This window comes from Triticum urartu, chromosome 2 (assembly GCF_003073215.2).
Source record: "Triticum urartu cultivar G1812 chromosome 2, Tu2.1, whole genome shotgun sequence".
Taxonomy (NCBI): Eukaryota; Viridiplantae; Streptophyta; class Magnoliopsida; order Poales; family Poaceae; genus Triticum; species Triticum urartu.
Genome location: NC_053023.1, coordinates 77,352,444 through 77,376,372, shown reverse-complemented (window position 1 = coordinate 77,376,372; position 23,929 = coordinate 77,352,444).

The following is a 23,929-nucleotide window of genomic DNA, read 5'->3' as shown; positions in this document are numbered from 1 at the left end:
CTACTTTTACTTCTATGGGAGGATGATATTTAAACCACTTCTCCTTGGGGAGATCAACATAAGTAGCAAAAGATTCACAGAAAGAAGCTACTATCTCAGAGTCAAGTCCATATTTAGTGCTAAATTTATGGAAAATATCAGTATCCATAAAAGATTTAACACAATCAAACTTAGGTGTCATACCTGACTCCTTACCTTCGTCGAGATCCCAATCTTCAGAGTTGCGTTTAATTCTATCCAATAAATCCCATTTAAATTCAATAGTCTTCATCATAAAAGAGCCAGCACAAGAAGTATCGAGCATGGTGCGATTGTTTTCAGAAAGTCAAGCATAAAGATTTTGAATAATTGATTCTCTTGGGAGCTCATGATTGGGGCATGAATATAACATTGATTTAAGCCTCCCCCAAGCTTGAGCGATGCTTTCTCCTTCACGAGGCCAAAAATTATATATATAATTGCGATCATGATGAACAAGATGCATAGAATAATACTTTTGATGAAATTCCAATTTCAATCTTCTATAGTTCCATGATCTCATATCATCACATAGCCTGTACCATGTCAATGCATCTCCCTTCAAAGATAAAGGGAAGACCTTCTTCTTAACAACATCGTTGGGTATACCTGCAAACTTAAATAATCCACAAACTTCATCCACAGAGAGTAGATGTTCATCAGGATGCTTTGTTCCATATCTTGTAAAAGAATTATCTAGCAGTTTTTCCATCATACCCGAAGGAACTTCAAAAGGAATATTTTCATTTTCAGTAGGTTCAGTAGGTTGAGGAGCAACTCTTTGCTCTACTAGTCGGGGTGAAGATACCCCGAACAAGCCCCTCAGAGGATTACTTTCCATAGTAACAAGTGACAGTAAATGTCAGCACACTATATAAATTTTTCCTTACCAAATTCCACCTACCAAAGGCGCTTCACTCCCCGGCAATGGCGCCAGAAAAGAGTCTTGATGACCCACAAGTATAGAGGATCTATCGTAGTCCTTTCGATAAGTAAGAGTGTCGAACCCAACGAGGAGCAGAAGGAAATGATAAGCGATTTTCAGCAAGGTATTCTCTGCAAGTACTGAAATAAGTGGAAACAAATAGTTTTCATCACGTTCCTTTCGATAATTTGTAACGAGAAACAAGTGACAAAAGTAAATAAAGTGTAGCAAGGTGGCCCAATCCTTTTTGTAGCAAAGGACAAGCCTGGACGAACTCTTATATAAGGAAAAGCGCTCCCGAGGACACATGGGAATATCGTCAAGCTAGTTTTCATCATGTTCATATGATTCGCATTCGGTACTTTGATAATTTGATATGTGGGTAGACCGGTGCTTGGGTGCTGTTCTTACTTGAACAAGCATCCCACTTATGATTAACCTCTATTGCAAGCATCCTCAACTACAACAAAAGTATTAAGGTAAATCTAACCATAGCATGAAACATATGGATCCCTTACGAAGCAACGCATAAACTAGGGTTTAAGCTTCTGTCACTCTAGCAACCCATCATCTACTTATTACTTCCCAATGCCTTCCTCTAGGCCCAAATAATGGTGAAGTTTTATGTAGTCGACATTCACATAACACTACTAGAGGCTAGACAACATACATCTCATCAAAATATCGAACGAATACCAAATTCACATGACTACTAATAGCAAGACTTCTCCCGTGTCCTCAGGAACAAACGTAACTACTCACAAAGCATATTCATGTTCATAATCAGAGGGGTAATAATATCCATAAAGTATCTGAAAATATGATCTTCCACCAAATAAACCAACTAGCATCAACTACAAGGAGTAATCAACACTACTAGCAACCTACTAGCACCAATCCTGGACTTGGAGACAAGAATTGGATACAAGAGATGAACTAGGGTTTTGAGATAAGATGTTGCTGGTGAAGATGTTGATGGATATTGCCCTCTCCCGATGACAGGAGCGTTGGTGATGACGATGGCGATGATTTCCCCCTCCTGGAGGGAAGTGTCCCCGGCAGAACAGCTCTGCCGGAGCCCTAGATTGGTTCCGCCTCGTGGCGGTGGAGCCTCGTGGCGGTGTAGCAGAAGATGGGCATCGGAGAGCCTACAGGGGGCCCACGAGGTAGGGGGGCGTGCCTAGGGGGGTAGGGCGCACCCCCCACCCTCGTGGACAGGTGGGCCCCCTCTGGTGAACTTCTTCCGCTGGATATTTTTTATATTTTCCAAAAATGACTTTTGTGGAGTTTCAGGACTTTTGGAGTTGTGCAGAATAGGTCTCTAATATTTTCTCCTTTTCCAACCCAGAATTCCAGCTGCCGGCATTCTCCCTCCTTATGTAAACCTTGTAAAATAAGAGACAATAGCCATAAGTAATATGACATAATGCATAATAACAACTCATAATGCAATAAATATTGATATAAAAGCATGATGCAAAATGGACGTATCAGTGAATATTTGAGTTACGAGTTTGGTCTTCATTTGAAACAATGCAGAATAGTCTCGCAACTCACGCCACCTAGAACACCACAACGTAATGGTGTGTCCGAACATCGTAATCGTACTTTACTAGATATGGTGCGATCTATGATGTATCTTACTGATTTACTGCTATCATTTTGGGGTTATGCTTTAGAGACGGCTGCATTCATGTTAAATAGGGCACCATCTAAATCCGTTGAGACGATGCCTTATGAATTGTGGTTTGGCAAGAAACCAAAGTTGTCGTTTCTTAAAGTTTGGGGCTGCGATGCTTATGTGAAAAAGCTTCAACCTGATAATCTCGAACTCAAATCGGAGAAATGTGTCTTCATAGGATACCCAAAGGAGACTGTTCGGTACACCTTCTATCACAGATCCAAAGGCAAGACATTCGTTGCGTTGCTAAGAATGGATCCTTTCTAGAGAAGGAGTTTCTCTCGAAAGAAGTGAGTGGGAGGAAAGTAGAACTTGACGAGGTAACTATACCTGCTCCCTTACTAGAAAGTAGTACATCACAGAAATCTGTTCCTGTGACTCTACACCAATTAGTGAGGAAGCTAATGATGATGATCATGAAACTTCAGATCAAGTTACTACCGAACCTCGTAGGTCAACCAGAAGTCCCGCACCAGAGTGGTACGGTAATCCTGTTCTGGAAGTCATGTTACTAGACCATGATGAACCTACAAACTATGAGGAAGCGATGATGAGCCCAGATTCCGCGAAATGGCTTGAGGCCATGAAATCTGAGATGGGATCCATGTATGAGAACAAAGTGTGGACTTTGGTTGACTTGCCCGATGATCGGCAAGCATAGAGAATAAATGGATCTTCATTCAAGAAGAAGACTGACGCTGACGGTAATGTTATTGTGTACAAAGCTCGACTTGTTGCGAAAGGTTTTCGACAAGTTCAAGGAGTTGACTACGATGAGACCTTCTCACCCGTAGCGATTCTTATGTCCATCCGAATCATGTTAGCAATTGCCGCATTTTATGATTATGAAATTTGGCAAATGGATGTAAAGACTGCATTCCTGAATGGATTTCTGGAAGAAGAGTTGTATATGATGCAACCTGAAGGTTTTATCGATCCAAAGGGTGCTAACAAAGTGTGTAAGCTCCAGCGATCCATCTATGGACTGGTGCAAGCGTCTCGGAGTTGGAATAAATGTTTTGATAGTGCGATCAAAGCATATGGTTTTATACAGACTTTTGGAGAAGCCTGTATTTACAAGAAAGTGAGTGGGAGCTCTGTAGCATTTCTAATATTATATTTAGATGACATATTGTTGATTGGAAATGATATAGAATTTCTGGATAGCATAAAAGGATACTTGAATAAGAGTTTTTCAATGAAAGACCTCGGGCATCAAGATCTATAGAGATAGATCTGTTGGGGAACGTAGTAATTTCAAAAAAATTCCTACGCACACGCAAGATCATGGTGATGCATAGCAACGAGAGGGGAGAGTGTTGTCCACGTACCCTCATAGACCGAAAGCGGAAGCGTTAGCACAACGCGGTTGATGTAGTCGTACGCCTTCACGATCCGACCGATCAAGTACCGAACGCGTGGCACCTCCGAGTTCAGCACACGTTCAGCCCGATGACGTCCCTCGAACTCCGATCCAGCCGAGTGTTGAGGGAGAGTTTCGTCAGCACGACGGCGTGGTGACGATGATGATGTTCTACCGACGCAGGGCTTCGCCTAATAACCACTATAGTATTATCGAGGTGGACTATGGTGGAGGGGGCACAGCACACGGCTAAAACATCAAACGATCAATTGTTGTGTTTCTAGGGTACCCCATGCCCCCTTATATAAAGGAGCAAGGGGGAGAGGTGCGGCCGGCTAGGAGGGGCGCTCCAGGAGGAGTCCTACTCCTACCGGGAGTAGGACTCCCTCCCTTCTCCTTGTTGGACTAGGAGTGGAGGGGGAAAGAGGATGGAGAGAGGAAGGAAAGCGTGGGGGGGGGGGCGCCGCCCCCCTCTCCTTGTCCTATTCGGACTAGGGGGGGGGCGCGAAACCCTGCCCTGGCTGCCTCTCCTCGTCTCCACTAAGGCCCACTATGGCCCATTAAGCCCCCGGGGGGTTCCGGTAACCCCTCGGTACTCCGGTAAAATCCCGATTTCACCCAGAACACTTCCGATATCCAAACATAGGCTTCCAATATATCAATATTCATGTCTCGACCATTTTGAGACTACTAGTCATGTCCATGATCACATCCGGGACTCCGAACAACCTTCGGTACATCAAAACATATAAACTCATAATATAACTGTCATCGAAACGTTAAGCGTGCGGACCCTACGGGTTCGAGAACTATGTAGACATGACCGAGACACCTCTCCGGTCAATAACCAATAGCGGAACCTGGATGCTCATATTGGTTCCCACATATTCTACGAAGATCTTTATCGGTCAGACCGCATAACAACATATGTTGTTCCCTTTGTCATCGGTATGTTATTTGCCCGAGATTCGATCGTCGGTATCTCAATACCTAGTTCAATCTCATTACCGGCAAGTCTCTTTACTCGTTCCGTAATATATCATCTCGCAACTAACTCATTAGTTGCAATGCTTGCAAGGCTTACGTGATGTTTATTACCGAGAGGGCCTAGAGATACCTCTCCGACAATCGGAGTGACAAATCCTAATCTCTAAATACGCCAACCCAACAAGTACCTTCGGAGACACCTGTAGAGCACCTTTATAATCACCCAGTTACGTTGTGACGTTTGGTAGCACACAAAGTGTTCCTCCAGTAAACGGGAGTTGCATAATCTCATAGTCATAGGAACGTGTATAAGTCATGAAGAAAGCAATAGCAACATACTAAACGATCAAATGCTAAGCTAACGGAATGGGTCAAGTCAATCACATCATTCTCCTAATGATGTGATCCCGTTAATCAAATGTCAACTCATGTCTATGGTTAGGAAACATAACCATCTTCGGTTAACGAGCTAGTCAAGTAGAGGCATACTAGTGACACTCTGTTTGTCTATGTATTCACACATGTATTATGTTTTCGGGTAATACAATTCTAGCATGAATAATAAACATTTATCATGATATAAGGAAATAAATAATAACTTTATTATTGCCTCTAGGGCATATTTCCTCCAGTCTCCCACTTGCACTAGAGTCAATAATCTAGTTCACATCGCCATGTGATTTAACATCAATAGTTCACATCTTTATGTGGTTAACACCCATAGTTCACATCGACATGTGACCAACACCCAAAGGGTTTACTAGAGTCAGTAATCTAGTTCACATCGCTATGTGATTAACACCCAAAGAGTACTAAGGTGTGATCATGTTTTGCTTGTGAGATAATTTTAGTCAATGGGTCTGTCACATTCCGATCCATAAGTATTTTGCCAATTTCTATGTCTACAATGCTCTGCACGGAGCTACTCTAGCTAATTGCTCCCACTTTCCATATGTATCTAGACCGAGACTTAGAGTCATCTAGATTAGTGTCAAACTTGCATCGATGTAACCCTTTACGACGAACCTTTTTTCATTTCCATAATCAAGAAACATATCCTTATTCCACTAAGGATAATTTTGACTGCTGTACAGTGATCTAATCCTAGATCACTATGGTACTCCCTTGCCAAACTCAGTGGTAGGGTATAGAATAGATCTGGTACACAGCATGGCATACTTTATAGAACCTATGGCTGAGGCATAGGGAATGACTTTCATTCTCTTTCTATCTTCTGCCGTGGTCGGGCTTTGAGTCTTACTCAATTTCACACCTTGTAACACAGGCAAGAAACTCTTTCTTTGATTGTTTCATTTTGAACTACTTCAAAATCTTGTCAAGGTATGTACTCATTGAAAAAACTTATCAAGCGTCTTGATCTATCTCTATATGTAAGCAGCTTCACCGAGGTCCTTCTTTGAAAAACTCCTTTCAAATACTCCTTTATGTTTTGTAGAATAATTCTACATTATTTCCGATCAACAATATGTCATTCACATATACTTATCAGAAATGCTGTAGTGCTCCCACTCACTTTCTTGTAAATACAGGCTTCACCGCAAGTCTGTATAAAACTATATGCTTTGATCAACTTATCAAAGCGTATATTCCAACTCTGAGATGGTTGCACCAGTCCATAGATGGATCGCTGGAGCTTGCATATTTTGTTAGCACCTTTAGGATTGACAAAACCTTCTGGTTGCATCATATACAACTCTTCTTTAATAAATCCATTTAAGGAATGCAGTTTTGTTTATCCATTTGCCAGATTTCATAAAATGCGGCAATTGCTAACATGATTCGGACAGACTTAAGCATAGATACAAGTGAGTAACTCTCATCGTAGTCAACACCTTGAACTTGTCGAAAACCTTTTGCGACAATTCTAGCTTTGTAGATAGTAACACTACTATCAGTGTCCGTCTTCCTCCTGAAGATCCATTTAATCTCAATGGCTCGCCGATCATTGGGCAAGTCAATCAAAGTCCATACTTTGTTCTCATACATGGATCCTATCTCAGATTTCATTTCCTCAAGCCATTTTGCAGAATCTGGGCTCATCATCGCTTCCTCATAGTTCGTAGGTTCATCATGGTCAAGTAACATGACCTCCAGAACAAGATTACCATACCACTCTGGTGCGGATTTCATTCCGGTTAACCTATGAGGTTCGGTAGTAAATTGATCTGAAGTTACATGATCATCATCATTAGCTTTCTCACTAATTGGTGTAGGAGTCACACGAATAGATTTCTGTGATGAACTACTTTCCAATAAGGGAGCAGGTATAGTTACCTCATCAAGTTCTACTTTCCTCCCACTCACTACTTTCGAGAGAAACTCCTTCTCTAGAAAGGATCCATTCTTAGCAAAGAATGTCTTGCCTTTCGGATCTGTGATAGAAGGTGTACCAAACTGTATCCTTTGGGTATCCAATGAAGACACATTTCTCCGATTTGGGTTTGAGCTTATCAGGATGAAGCTTTTTCACATAAGCATCGTAGCCCCAAACTTTAAGAAACGACAACTTTGGTTTCTTGCCAAACCATAGTTCATAAGGCGTCATCTCAACAGCCCTATTTAACGTGAATGCAGGTGTCTCTAATGCATAACCCCAAAACTATAGTGGTAAATCGGTAAGAAACATCATAGATTGCACTATATCCAATAAAGTACGGTTATGATGTTCGGACACACCATTATGCTGTGGTGTTCCAGGTGGCACGAATTTTTGAAACTATTCCACATTGTTTTAATTGAAAACCAAACTCGTAACTCAATTATTTGTCTCTGCGATCAGATCGTAGAAACTTTATTTTCTTGTCACGATGATTTTCAACTTCACTGGGAAACTCTTTGAACTTTTCAAATGTTTCAAACTTATTTTTTATTAAGTAGATATACCCATATCTGCTCAAATCATCTGTGAAGGTCAGAAAATAACGATACCCGCCGCGAGCCTCAACACTCATCGGACTGCATACATCAGTATGTATTATTTCCAATAAGTCAGTTGCGTGCTCCATTGTTCCGGATAATGGAGTCTTAGTCATCTTGCCCATGAGGCATGGTTCGCAAGCATCAAGTGATTCATAATCAAGTGATTCCAAAAGCCCATCAGCATGGAGTTTCTTCATGCGATTTACACCAATATGACCTAAACGGCAGTGCACAAATAAGTTGCACTATCATTATTAACTTTGCATATTTTGGCTTCAATATTATGAATATGTGTATTACTACGATCGAGATCCAACAAACCATTTTCATTGGGTGTATGACCATAGAAGGTTTTATTCATGTAAATAGAACAACAATTATTCTCTAACTTATATGAATAACCGTATTGCAATAAACATGATCAAATCATATTCATGCTCAACGCAAACAACAAATAACACTTATTTAGGTTCAACACTAATCCCTAAAGTATAGGGAGTGTGCGATGATGATCATATCAATCTTGGAACTACCTCCAACACACATCGTCACCTCACCCTTAACTAGTTTCTGTTCATTCTGCAACTCCCGTTTCCAGTTACTACTCTTAGCAACTGAACCAGTATCAGGTACCGAGGGGTTGCTATAAACACTAGTAAAGTACACATCAATAACATGTATATCAAATATACTTTTGTTCACTTTGCCATCCTTCTTATCCGCCAAATACTTAGGGTAGTTCCGCTTCCAGTGACCAGTTCCTTTGTAGTAGAAGCACTCAGTCTCAGGCTTAGGTCCAGACTTGGGCTTCTTCACTTGAGAAGCAACTCGCTTGCCGTTCTTCTTGAAGTTCCCCTTCTTCCCTTTGCCCTTTTCTTGAAACTAGTGGTCTTGTCAACCATCAACACTTGATGTTTTTCTTGATTTCTACCTTCGCCGATTTTAGCATCGCGAAGAGCTTGGGAATTGTTTTCTTCATCCCTTGCATATTATAGTTCATCACGAAGTTCTACTAACTTGGTGATGGTGACTAGAGAATTTTGTCAATCACTATTTTATCTGGAAGAATAACTCCCACTTGATTCAAGTGATTGTAGTACCAAGACAATCTGAGCACATGCTCACTGCTTGAGCTATTCTCCTCCATCTTTTAGCTATAGAACTTGTTGGAGACATCATATCTCTCAACTCGGGTATTTGCTTGAAATATTAACTTCAATTCCTGGAACATCTCATATGGTCCATGACATTCAAAACGTCTCTGAAGTCCCAATTCTAAGCCGTTAAGCATGGTGCACTAAACTATCAAGTAGTCATCATATTGAGCTAGCTAAACGTTCATAACCTCTGCATCTGCTCCTGCAATAGGTCTGTTACCTAGCGGTGCATCAAGGACATAATTCTTCTGTGCAGCAATGAGGATAATCCTCAGATCACGGATCCAATCCGCATCATTGCTACTAACATCTTTCAACTCAGTTTTCTCTAGGAACATATCAAAATAAAATAGGGGAGTTAAACCCGAGCTATTGATTTACAACATAGACATGCTAATACTACCAGGACTAAGTTCATGATAAATTAAAGTTCAATTAATCATATTACTTAAGAACTCCCACTTAGATAGACATCCCTCTAATCTTCTAAGTGATCACGTGATCCATATCAACTAAACCATGTCCGATCATCACGTGAGATGGAGTAGTTTCAATGGTGAACATCACTATGTGATCATATCTACTATATGATTCACACTCGACCTTTCGGTCTCAGTGTTCTGAGGCCATATCTGTTATATGCTAGGCTCGTCAAGTTTAACCTGAGTATTCCACGTGTGCAACTGTTTTGCACCCGTTGTATTTGAACTTAGAGCCTATCACACCCGATCATCACGTGGTGTCTCAGCACGAAGAACTTTCGCAACGGTGCATACTCAGGGTGAACACTTATACCTTGATAATTTAGTGAGAGATCATCTTATAATGCTACCGTCAATCAAAGCAAGATAAGATGCATAAAAGGTAAACATCACATGCAATCAATATAAGTGATATGATATGGCCATCATCATCTTGTGCTTGTGATCTCCATCTCCAAAGCACCGTCATGATCACCATCGTCACCGGTGCGACACCTTGATCTCCATCGTAGCATCGTTGTCGTCTCGCCAACTTATGCTTCTATGACTATCGCTACCGCTTAGTGATAAAGTAAAGCATTACAGGGCGTTTGCATTGCATACAATAAAGCAACAACCATATGGCTCCTGCCAGTTGCCGATAACTCGGTTACAAAACATGATCATCTCATACAATAAAATATGCATCATGTCTTGACCATATCACATCACAACATGCCCTGCAAAAACAATTTAGACGTCCTCTACTTTGTTTTTGAAAGTTTTACGTGGCTGCTACGGGCTGAGCAAGAATCTTTCTAACCTACGCATCAAAACCACAACGATCGTTTGTCAAGTTGGTGCTGTTTTAACCTTCGCAAGGACCGGGCGTAGCCACACTTGGTTCAACTAAAGTTGGAGAAACTGACACCCGCTAGTCACCTGTGTGCATAGCACGGCGGTAAAACCAGTCTCACGTAAGCGTACGCGTAATGTCGGTCCGGCCGCTTCATCCAACAATACCGCTGAACCAAAGTATGACATGCTGGTAAGCAGTATGACTTATATCGCCCACAACTCACTTGTGTTCTACTCGTGCATATAACATATATGCCTAAAACCTGGCTCTGATACCACTATTGGAGAACATAGTAATTTCAAAAAAAAATCCTACGCACACGCAAGATCATGGTGATGCATAGCAACGAGAGGGGAGAGTGGTGTCCACGTATCCTCGTAGACCAAAAGCGGAAGCTTTAGCACAACGCGGTTGATGTAGTCGTACGTCTTCACGATCTGACCGATCAAGTACCGAACGCACGACACCTCCGAGTTCAGCACACGTTCAGCCCGATGACGTCCCTCGAACTCCGATCCAGTCAAGTGTTGAGGGAGAGTTTCGTCAGCACGACGGTGTGGTGACGATGATGATGTTCTACCGACGCAGGGCTTCGCCTAAGCACCACTATAGTATTATCGAGGTGGACTATGGTGGAGGGGGGCACCGCACATGGCTAAAAGATCAAACGATCAATTGTTGTGTTTCTAGGGTGCCCCCTGCCCCCGTATATAAAGGAGCAAGGGGGGAGGTGCGGCCGGCCAGGAGGGGTGCTCCAGGAGGAGTCCTACTCCTATCGGGAGTAGGACTCCCTCCCTTTTCCTTGTTGGACTAGGAGTGGAGGGGGAAAGAGGAGGGAGAGTGGAAGGAAAGGGGGGCGCCGCCCCCTCTCCTTGTCCTATTTGGACTAGGGGGGAGGGCTCGCGGCCCTATCCTGGCCGCCTCTCCTCTTCTCCACTAAGGCCCACTATGGGCCATTAAGCCCCCGGGGGGTTCCGGTAACCCCTCGGTACTTCGATAAAATCCCGATTTCACCCGGAACACTTCCGATATCCAAACATAGGCTTCCAATATATCAATCTTCATGTCTCGACCATTTCGAGACTCCTCGTCATGTCCGTGATCACATCCGGGACCCCGAACAACCTTCGGTACATCGAAACATATAAACTCATAATATAACTGTCATCGAAACATTAAGCGTTGATACGTCTCCAACGTATCTATAATTTTTGATTGCTCCATGCTATATTATCTAATGTTTTGGACTATATTGGGCTTTATTTTGCACTTTTATATTATTTTTGGGACTAACCTATAAACCGGAGGCCCAACCCAGAATTGCTGTTTTTTTGCCTATTTCAGTGTTTCGAAGAAACAGAATATCAAACGGAGTCCAAACGGAATGAAACCTTCGGGAACGTGATTTTCTCATCAGATAAGACCCAGGAGACTTGGACCCTCCGTCAAGAAAGCCACGAGGCAGTCACGAGGGTGGAGGGCGCCCCCCTAGGGCGCGCCCCCTGCCTCATGGGCCCCTCGAAGCTCCACTAACGTACTCCTTCCTCCTATATATACCTACGTATCCCCAAACGATCAGATACGGAGCCAAAAACCTAATTCCACCGCCGCAACTTTCTGTATCCACGAGATCCAATCTTGGGGCCTGTTTCGGAGCTCCGCCGGAGAGGGCCATCATCATGGAGGGCTTCTACATCATCCTAGCTTCTCCGATGAAGTGTGAGTAGTTTACCTCAGACCTTCGGGTCCATAGTTAGTAGCTAGATGGCTTCTTCTCTCCTTTTGGATCTCAATACAATGTTCTCCCCCTCTCTCGTGGAGATCTATTCGATGTAATCTTCTTTTTGCGGTGTGTTTGTTGAGACCGATGAATTGTGGGTTTATGATCAAGTCTATCTATGAATAATATTTGAATCTTCTCTGAATTCTTTTATGTATGATTGGTTATCTTTGCAAGTCTCTTCGAATTATCAGTTTGGTTTGGCCTACTAGATTGGTTTTTCTTCCAATGGAAGAAGTGCTTAGCTTTGGGTTCAATCTTGCGGTGTCCTTTCCCAGTGACAGAAGGGGCAGCAAGGCACGTATTGTATTGTTGCCATCGAGGATAACAAGATGGGGTTTTTTCATGTTGCATGAAACTATCCCTCTACATAATGTCATCTTGCTTAAGGCGTTACTCCGTTTTTAACTTAATACTCTAGATGCATGCTGGATAGCGGTCGATCAGTGGAGTAATAGTAGTAGATGCAGGCAGGAGTCGGTCTACTTGTCTCGGACGTAATGCCTATATACATGATCATACCTAGATATTCTCATAACTATGCTCAATTCTGTCAATTGCTCAACAATAATTTGTTCACCCACCGTAGAATACTTATGCTCTTGAGAGAAGCCACTAGTGAAACCTATGGCCCCCGGGTCTATTCTCATCATATCAATCTCCATCACTTTATTATTGCTTTGCTTTTTTTACTTTGCCTTTTACTTTTCACTTTGCATCTCTATACCAAAAATACCAAAAATATTATCTATCATCTCTATCAGATCTCACTCCCGTAAGTGACCGTGAAGGGATTGACAACCCCTAATCGCGTTGGTTGCGTTGAGCTATTGTTTTGTGTAGGTACGAGGGACTCGCGCGTAGCCTCCTACTGGATTGATACCTTGGTTCTAAAAAACTGAGGGAAATACTTACGCTACTCTACTGCATCATCCTCTCCTCTTCGAGGAAATCCAACGCAGTGCTCAATAGGTAGCAGAAGAATTTCTGCGCCGTTGGCGGGGAGTCTGCGCAAAAGTCAACATACCAAGTACCCATCACAATCCCTATCTCGTGCACTACATTATTTGCCATCTGCCTCTCATTTTCCTCTCCCCCACTTCACCCTTGCCGTTTTATTCGCCCTCTCTTTTCCGTTTGCCTTTTTCTCGCTTGCCTTTTGTTTGCTCGTGTGTTGGATTGCTTGTTTGTCGCGATGGCTCAAGACAATACCAAATTGTGTGACTTCACCAATACCAACAATAATGATTTCCTTAGCACTCCGATTTCTCCTCTTACCAATACTGAATCTTGTGAAATCAATACTGCTTTGTTGAATCTTGTTATGAAAGATCAATTCGCCGGCCTTCCTAGTGAAGATGGCGCTACTCATTTGAATAGCTTCGTTGATTTATGTGATATGCAAAAGAAGAAAGATGCCGATAATGATATTATTAAATTGAAGCTATTTCCTTTTTCGCTTAGAGATCGTGCTAAAGCTTGGTTTTCATCTTTGCCTAAAAATAGTATTGATTCTTGGAACAAGTGCAAAGATGCTTTTATCTTTAAGTATTTTCCTCCCGCTAAGATCATCTCTCTTAGAAACGACATTATGAATTTTAAGCAACTTGATCATGAACATGTTGCACAAGCTTGGGGGAGAATGAAATTAATGATACGTAATTGCCCTACTCATGGTTTGAATTTGTGGATGATTATACAAATTTTTTATGCCGGATTGAATTTTGGTTCTAGAAATTTTTTAGATTCGGCCGCGGGAGGCACTTTTATGGAAATCACTTTAGGAGATGCTTCTAAACTCCTAGATAATATTATGGTTAATTATTCTCAATGGCACACTGAAAGATCCACTAATAAAAAAGTTCTTGTGATAGAAGAAATCAATGTTTTGAGTGGAAAGATGGATGAACTTATGAAATTATTTGCTACTAGGAGTGTTTCTTCTGATCCTAATGATATGCCTTTGTCTACTTTGATTGAGAATAATAATGAATCTATGGATGTGAATTTTGTTGGTAGGAATAATTTGGTAACAACGCGTATAGAGGGAATTTTAATCCTAGGCCTTATCCTAGTAATCCTTCTAATAATTATGGAAATTCCTACAACAAATCTTATGGAAATTTTAATAAGATGCCCTCTGAATTATAGAATAGTGTTAAAGAGTTTATGAATTCACAAAAGAATTTTAATGCTTTGCTTGAAGAGAAATTGCTTAAAGTTGATGAATTGGCTAGGAACGTTGATAGAATTTCTCTTGATGTTGATTCTTTAAAGCTTAGATCTATTCCCCCTAAGCATGATATCAATGAGTCTCTCAAAGACATGAGAATTTCCATTGATGAGTGCAAGGAAAGAACCGCTAGAATGCCTGCTACAAAAGATGCCTTTATCAAAGCGTGTTCTTCCAATTCCTATGAAAATCAAGATGAAGATCTAAAAGTTATTGATGTGTCCCCTATTAAATCTTTGTTTTGCAATATTGATCAATTGTAAGTACAGTGGGGTTTTTACGCCCAAAACTGCGAGTGTCGTGTTCCACACAGGGACTAGGCGACGACAGTCGTGCTCGGCTAAAGCTAGATCAGACGGAAAGGTTTTTGATATCGCAAGATAAACGAAAGTAAAGCAAGTTTGTACCAGAAAATCCTTGACAAATAAAATGTACTCACTATATTTTTGGTGTTTTTATTTGTTTTACTTTGGGAACTAAAATACTAGCACATGCTAACATGAGAAACAAGGAAAACTACAAACCAGCAACACATATATGTTCAGCAACTAGTATGAAAGAGAAGAATTAAGATCAAGGGACAAGAACAGAAGTACTTCACATCACAAGCATATATATATTCACAAGTACATAGCTAACACAGGGACTAAGAATTAAAGGTGTTCAAACTACTCACTTGACAGAGAGCACAAACAACACAAAAATAGACAAGTAAGCTAGGTTCTTACAAATCACTAGTTGATAAACAGAGCACATATATTGAACAGTACTACTAGACAAATATGAACAACACATGCCATACAAATCTCAATTCTAAACATTACAAAATACTGAACATTATACTACTCAAGATTACAGAAATTAGAGAGAGAGAGAAAACAGCAGCAGCAAGTTGGGGGAGTTGAGCGGAGGAGCAGCAGCAGTAGGTTCAGAGAAAGAGTAGCAGTAGGTTCAGAGAAGGAGCGGCAACAAGGTTTGGGAAGAAGAGGCAGCAGGGGAAAGGAGTAGCAGTAGTGTAGAGGCGCTGAGGAAAGCAGCAGCAGTATGGGGTTCAGAGTACGCCATGGGAGAAGAAGGGTTGTAGGAGCAACAGTAGCGTGGAGGTGAGGAAGAAGAAAGGAAACAACAGCAAGGGGAAGAAGAAGGGCAGCAGTAGGGTTAGGAGAAGAAGAAAGGTGGAGGAGCAGCAGGGAGATGGGTGGCGAGGTGGCTCTGGTGGCGGCGTTGATGGAGGCGTGGTGGTGGATTGGGCGCCGATGGTGGTGCAGGTGGATGGTGGCGAAGATGGCGCTGGTGATGGCGTGGTGGATGGTGCAAATCGAGTGGATGGATGGCTGTGTGGCGCTGGAGGCGGCGTGGAGATGGATCGGTGCTGGTGGATGCTGGTGATGACGCGGTGGCGTGGCGGGTGGTGGAGATGGAGTGGATATTGGAGTGGTGACTGGATGGGTGGCGCGCCGCCACGACGGCCTGGCCGCGACGGTGGCCGGAGGGTGGAGAAGAAGGGGATCGGGGGAGAGAGATGGAGATATGCCAGGCCCGATGGGGATCGTAGCCGCTAGGGATTTTGACCCCTCCTCTGATCTGCCACTTTGCAATTTTGGCCCTTCTCCTTTTCTTCTTTCTTCACAAGAAGGTCCCTTTCTTCTCTAACTTGTCCCCTGGAGCATCATTTCTTCACACACAAGTCCCTCTGTCTTTCTTCTTTCTTTTCACTTGACTGGTTCTCTTAACCACTAGTCCGGATCTTGAAGTTTATAGAGCCTTTGCACACTTTTCTGCAAAAGAAACAAATGACTAGTAAATGATTCTTTATATGATTATCATTCACAAATTCAACAATTCATAGCAAGAAATGAATGAATAAAACTCAATAAACCACATATTTGATTGCCAGAAGATGTATGTGAAATGTGTTGATCAAGTTCCCCCACACTTAAATCTTTGCTTGTCCTCAAGCAAAGGTAGATGACAAGAGCAAGAATATGAACAGTGAGCTGAGTAAAGGATGTCCTGGTAAAATAGATCTCCAAACAATGCATGCTTTGGACTTAGCTAGTGAAAATTGATGGTTAAGAGTGCTACAAAGCAGTAGGATACTAGTAAGCATGACCATTTTAAACTTTTACAATGATAAAATAGGATCAACAGGTTTAAATGATGACTGCGCCAAATGGTTCCTAAAGAGAGCATGATCCCGAGAACAAAAAGAACTGGAATTAAATCTCTTATTTGCAGAAATATAAATTTGTGGTTGAACCACTTATTGAATTTGAAGAAAGTAATGATAATATTTTATCAGTCTTACCAAAGGAACATACCACCGATCCCGAGAACATGGTATACACCTGGCTCGACCAATTATTAGTTAGTTTTTTGTTTGTCTCCCCAAAGGAACATACCACCGATCCAGAGAACATGGTATACACCTGGTTCGACAATTACATTTTTATTTATTTATTACTGTCCAAGCTAACAGATTTCACATGCCACCGATCTAGGGAACATGACATGCTACTGTAGGTAGACCAGACTTATTTATTCATTATTACCTATCTTAAATGGACAACGCATAAGCACAAAAACAGGAATCATCACTTCTCCATGTCTGGTTCACATGCTACCAATCCAGGGAACAAAGCATGCTAATCCATAGTGGTTAGGTGATTGCTCTCAATGGGAACACACTTAGCACAAATTCAGCATCTAAACATGGTGATCTAGGTGTATCATAGTAAATGCAGAAAATGATTAAGTTTTCTAGTGTACTAGGGATTTGAGCACTCAAAACTAATAGCTTCCACTACTTTCAGCAAAGCAAGCATTGTATAGATCACTAGTTTACAAGGCATTCAACACTCAGTTCACATATTCACATCAATCACCCTATGTCGAAGGTAAAATTCAGTGGGACGATATTTAAGAAATTGCTCAAGCGACCCAAATAGCAGTTGATTACAGCATGTATAATGTATGATGGTATTTAGATTGGGGTCATGAAACAGCTCACCGGGCTTATATGATGTAGGTCTCGCTCGATCACTCTCACATCCTCGTGCATTGCGAATCCTCTCCTTTTGCTTCCTCATGCATGCTCCAGCTTCACTCTTCTTCTTGTGTGCTCCTTGCTTCTCCTCGTCACCATGCCTTGAATCCACCGGGGTCCCAAGGGATGTCACCTCGAACCTGGTCAGCATGTAGTAAACGGTGCAGTAGCAAAAAGCTGAAAGAACACTCCACAAAAGATACAATGCAAGCGGTAGGGATAATACCCTCCATGTCATCAATCGAGTATCCAATTACATAAGCATAGCTATAAAGCACATGTTTAGGATGGTAGAAATCGGTAAGCTCAGTGCTAGCATGAGGATGATATGAATCATTAAGCTCCAGACTAGCATGGGGAAAATAAGTGTCATCATCATAAATGAGAGAAATGCCAATAACAGAGTGTGTATGATCATGTTCAAGCAAACATTTTTTCAAGTCTAGCTTAATTGATGGTATCATGCAATGCAAAATAGAAGCAAAGAAACCATAAGGGAGCATGTCATCAAGAGGATTGGGTAAACCTGACACCTCACGCTCATGTATGACAATAGGCCAATGAATCTCAAGTTCTTCATCTTCATCTACAACAGCTTCTTGTACTTCTTCAGGAGTAGTAGATGATGAATCTTCAACTTGATCACTTTGGAATTGCAGGTCTTGATCATCTTGTTCCTTGGCTTCGAGTATTTCTTCTTGGATATGAAGTATCTCTTCCTCTGGACTCTCGCTATCTTGCTCAGCTGAATGTGAAGGTGTTGGAACCTCACATGTATCAAGGGATATCCCAGGAATACTCAGCTCTAGCTGTGAAGAAATAGTGCTACCAGCATTGATATTCTTCTCAATTTTCCTTACTTCTTCCACTAGCTCTTTTCCACTCTTGATCTTCTTCATTTCCTCTAGTATCACCGGCCTAATTGGATCATCTTCAGCACTCCAAGTGAACTCGAGACTAAGCAATGTGAGATTGTCTATATCATCAAAATCATCTTGTGTGGGCACTTGTGTCGAAGGTGTTGGTTGACCAAATGGAGGACCATTTAACTCCATTGGCAACATCTCCAGGTGTTGAGGTATATGAGTAGGAGGTGAATAGCATTGTTGTGGTGCATAGTTGTTGCTCTCCTCTTCATACCTAAATCCCTGCATATGATTACTAGAAGCAAACAGTGAGATCTCAAGGTTGTTGCTCCTATATGACATATTCTGGTTTTCAGGCCACCCATATGAGTAATTGTTTTGGTATGAGCTAGGCTGTGGGGCGAAGCTCATGCCATAACAATCGGGAGGGTGAGAGTAACCACGCTGACATTCAGCGGGTGAATGGCCCTGAAATCCAGAAATATGGCAAGTAGGAGCAACATAAGGATAGCCTCTAGAATAAGGATCATAAGAGCTAGGCCTATCCTCAAAAACTATTTCTCGCTGCCGAGCTAAATCATCTAATCGATGGGAAATCTTACTTATCAAGTCTTGAATACTTTCCGTGCTGTTTGTAGTGTTGCTCGCAAAAGCATGATGATCTGAATAGTAAGCCATATCTGAGAAGATGCAATAACCTGCAGAATGACCAAGCAAAGAAAGAGAAAATAACTTGAACAAGGGTTAGGGGTTAGAGATATATCACATATATATATAGCACAAAGGGAAAAACAAGAAAAACCTAGTCTATAGCCTAACACAATCGCTCGACGCTAGTCCCTGGCAACGGCGCCAAAATGATCGATTGTAAGTACAGTGGGGTTTTTACGCCCAAAACTGCGAGTGTCGTGTTCCCCACAGGGACTAGGCGACGACAGTCGTGCTCGGCTAAAGCTAGATCACACGGAAAGGTTTTTGATATCGCAAGACAAACAAAAGTAAAGCAAGTTTGTACCAGAAAATCCTTGACAAATAAAATGTACTCACTATATTTTTGGTGTTTTTATTTGTTTTACTTTGGGAACTAAAATACTAGCACATGCTAACATGAGAAACAAGGAAAACTACAAACCAGCAACACATATATGTTCAGCAACTAGTATGAAAGAGGAGAATTAAGATCAAGGGACAAGAACAGAAGTACTTCACATCACAAGCATATATATATTCACAAGTACATAGCTAACACAGGGACTAAGAATTAAAGATGTTCAAACTACTCACTTGACAGAGAGCACAAACAGCACAAAAATAGACAAGTAAGCTAGGTTCTTACAAATCACTAGTTGATAAACAGAGCACATATATTGAATAGTACTACTAGAAAAATATGAACAACACATGCCATACAAATCTCAATTCTAAACATTACAAAATACTGAACATTATACTACTCAAGATTACAGAAATTAGAGAGAGAGAGAAACAACAGCAGCAAGTTGGGGGAGTTGAGCGGAGGAGCAGCAGCAGTAGGTTCAGAGAAATAGTACCAGTAAGTTTAGAGAAGGAGCGGCAGCAAGGTTTGGGAAGAAGAGGCAGCAGGGGAAAGGAGTAGCAGCAGTGTAGAGGCGCTGAGGAAAGCAGCAACAGTATGGGGTTCAGAGTACGCCATGGGAGAAGAAGGGCTGTAGGAGCAGCAGTAGCATGGAGGTGAGGAAGAAGAAAGGAAACAACAGCAAGGGGAAGAAGAAGAGAAACAGTAGGGTTAGGAGAAGAAGAAAGGTGGAGGAGCAGCAATAGGGTTAGGAGAAGAAGAAAGGTGGAGGAGCAGCAGGGAGATGGGTGGCGAGGCGGCTCTGGTGGCGGCGTTGATGGAGGCGCGGTGGTGGATTGGGCGCCGATGGTGGTGCAGGTGGATGGTGGCGAAGATGGCGCTGGTGATGGCATGGTGGATGGTGCAAATCGAGTGGATGGATGGTTGTGTGGTGCTGGCGGCGGCGTGGAGATGTATCGGTGCTGGTGGATGCTGGTGATGACGCGGTGGCGCGGCGGGTGGTGGAGATGGAGTGGATATTGAAGTGGTGACTGGATGGATGGCGCGCCGCCACGACGGCCTGGCCGCGACGGCGACCGGAGGGTGGAGAAGAAGGGGATCAGGGGAGAGAGATGGAGATATGCCAGGCCCGATGGGGATCCGCAGCCGCTAGGGATTTTGACCCCTCCTCTGATCTGCCAGTTTGCAATTTTGGCCGTTCTCCTTTTCTTCTTTCTTCACAAGAAGGTCCCTTTCTTCTTTAACTTGTCCCCTGGAGCATCATTTCTTCACACACAAGTCCCTCTGTCTTTCTTCTTTCTTTTCACTTGACTGGTTCTCTTAACCAATAGTCCAGATCTTGAAGTTTATAGTGCCTTTGCGCACTTTTCTGCAAAAGAAACAAATGACTAGTAAATGATTCTTTATATGATTATCATTCACAAATTCAACAATTCATAGCAAGAAATGAATGAATAAAACTCAATAAACCACATATTTGATTTCCAAAAGATGTATGTGAAATGTGTTGATCAAATATGAATCTTGATGAAACTGAATACGATCTTCCTTTACCTAGAAGGCGTTCCAAAAATTCAGAGTATTTAGATCTTGATGATGAAATTGATAAAAGTGGGACTGGAAGAAATAAAACCCTAGATGTTGCTAAACCCACTATATTGGATTTCAAGGAATTTAATTATGAAAGTTGCTCTTTAATTGATTGTATTTCCTTGTTGCAATCCGTGCTAAATTCTCCTAATGCTTATAGTCAAAGTAAAGCCTTTACCGAACATATCGTTGATGCCTTGATGCAATCTTATGAAGAAAAACTTGAGTTGAAAGTTTCTATCCCTAGAAAACTTTATGATGAGTGGGAACCTGCTATTAAAATTAAGATTAAGGATCATGAATTTTATGCTTTATGTGATTTGGGTGCTAGTGTCTCCACTATTCCCAAAACTTTGTGTGATTTGCTAGATTTCCGTGATTTCGATGATTGCTCTCTAAACTTGCATCTTGCGGATTCCACTATTAAGAAACCTATGGGAAGAATTAATGATGTTCTTATTGTTGCAAATAGGAATTATGTGCCCGTATATTTTATCGTTCTTAATATAGATTGCAATCCTTCTTGCCCTATTATTCTTGGTAGACCTTTCCTTAGAACGGTTGGTGCAATTATTAATAGGAAGGAAGGGAATATTAGATTTCAATTTCCATTAAAAAAGGGCATCGAACACTTCCCTAGAAAGAAAATAAAATTACCATATGAATCTATCATAAGAGCCACTTATGGATTGCCTACCAAAGATGTCAATACCTAGATCTATCCTCGCTTTTATGCCTAGCTAGGGGCGTTAAACGATAGCGCTTGTTGGGAGGCAACCCAATTTTATTTTCAGTTTTTTTGTTTTTTCTTATGTTTAGGAATAAATAATCCATCTACCTTCTGTTTAGATGTGGTTTTATCTTTTAATTAGTGTTTGTGCCAAGTTAGACCTATAGGATCGTCTTGGATGATAGTTATTTGATCTTGCTGTAATTTCCAGAAACTTTCTGTTCACGAAAGCAATTGTTAAAAATCACCAGAACGTGATAAAATACTGATTCCAATTGCTGCTGATAAATAAACAAATTGTCTAGGTCGTCCTATTTTGGTAGATGTTTTGGAGTTCCATAAGTTTGCGCTAGTTACAGATTACAACAGACTGTTCTGTTTTTGACAGATTCTGTTTTTCATGTGTTGTTTGCTTATTTTGATGAATCTATGGCTAGTAAAATAGTTTATAATCCATATAAAATTTGGATACAGTAGGTTTAACACCAATATAAATAAATAATGAGTTCATTATAGTACCTTGAAGTGGTCTTTTGTCTTCTTTCGCTAACGGAGCTCACGAGATTTTTGTTGAGTTTTGTGTTGTGAAGTTTTCAAGTTTTGGGTGAAATCTTTTGATGGATTATGGAACAAGGAGTGGCAAGAGCCTAAGCTTGGGTATGCCCATGGCACCCCCAAGATAATCCAAGGACACCAAAAAGTCAAAGCTTGGGGATGCCCCGGAAGGCATCCCCTCTTTCGTCTACTTCCATCGGTAATTTTACTTGGAGCTATATTTTTATTCACCACATGATATGTGTTTTTCTTGGAGCGTCTTGTGTTATTTGTGTCTTTGTTTGTTAGTATGACACAATCATCCTTGCTGTACACACCTTTTGAGAGAGCCATACATAATTTGGAATTTGATAGAATACTCTATGTGCTTCACTTATATCTTTTGAGCTTTATAGTTTTGCTCTATGTGATTCACTTATATCTTTTGAGCTTTATAGTTTTTCTCTATGTGCTTCACTTATATCTTTTGAGCTATATAATTTTGCGCTAGTGCTTCACTTATATCTTTTAGAGCACGGTGGTGGATTTGTTTTATAGAAACTATTGATCTCTCATGCTTCACTTAGATTATTTTGAGAGTCTTTAATAGCATGGTAATTTGCTTAATAATAATATGCTTGGTATTCAAGATTTGTATAACTTTCTTTTGAGTGTGTTGAATACTAAGAAAAGATTGATGCTTGATAATTGTTTTGAGATATGAAGATGGTGATATTAGAGTCATGCTAGTTGAGTAGTTGTGAATTTGAGAAATACTTGTGTTAAAGTTTGTGATTCCCATAGCATGCACGTATGGTGAACCGTTATGTGATGAAGTCGGAGCATGATTTATTTATTGATTTTCTTCCTTATGAGTGGCGGTCGGGGACGAGCGATGGTCTTTTCCTACCAATCTATCCCCCTAGGAGCATGCGCGTAATACTTTGCTTTGATAACTTCTAGATTTTTGCAATAAGTATATGAGTTCTTTATGAGTAATGTTGAGTCCATGGATTATACGCACCTTTTCCCATCCTTCCACCATTGCTAGCCTCTCTAATACCGCGCACCTTTCGCTGGTATCATACACCCACCATATACCTTCCTCAAAACAGCCACCACACCTACCTATCATGGCATTTCCATAGCCATTCCAAGATATATTGCCATGCAACTTTCCACCATGCCGTTTATTATGACACACTCCATCATTGTCATATTGCTAGCATGATCATGTAGTGGACATCGTATTTGTGGCAAAGCCACCGTTCATAATTCTTTCATACATGCCACTCTTGATTCATTTGCGTATCCCGGTACACCGCCGGAGGCATTCACATAGAGTCATATTTTGTTCTAAGTATTGAGTTGTAATTGTTAAGTTGTAAGAAAAATAAAAAGTGTGATGATCATCATTTTTAGAGCATTGTCCCAAGTGAGGAAAGGATGATGGAGACTATGATTCCCCCACAAGTCAGGATGAGACTCCGGACGAAAAAAAGAGGCCATAAAAAAAGAAAAGGCCCAAATAAAAAAAGAAAAAAATGAGAGAAAAAGAGAGAAGGGACAATGTTACTATCCTTTTACCACACTTGTGCTTCAAAGTAGCACCATGATCTTCATGATAGACAGTCTCTCATTTTGTTACTTTCATATACTAGTGGGAATTTTTCATTATAGAACTTGGCTTGTATATTCCAATGAT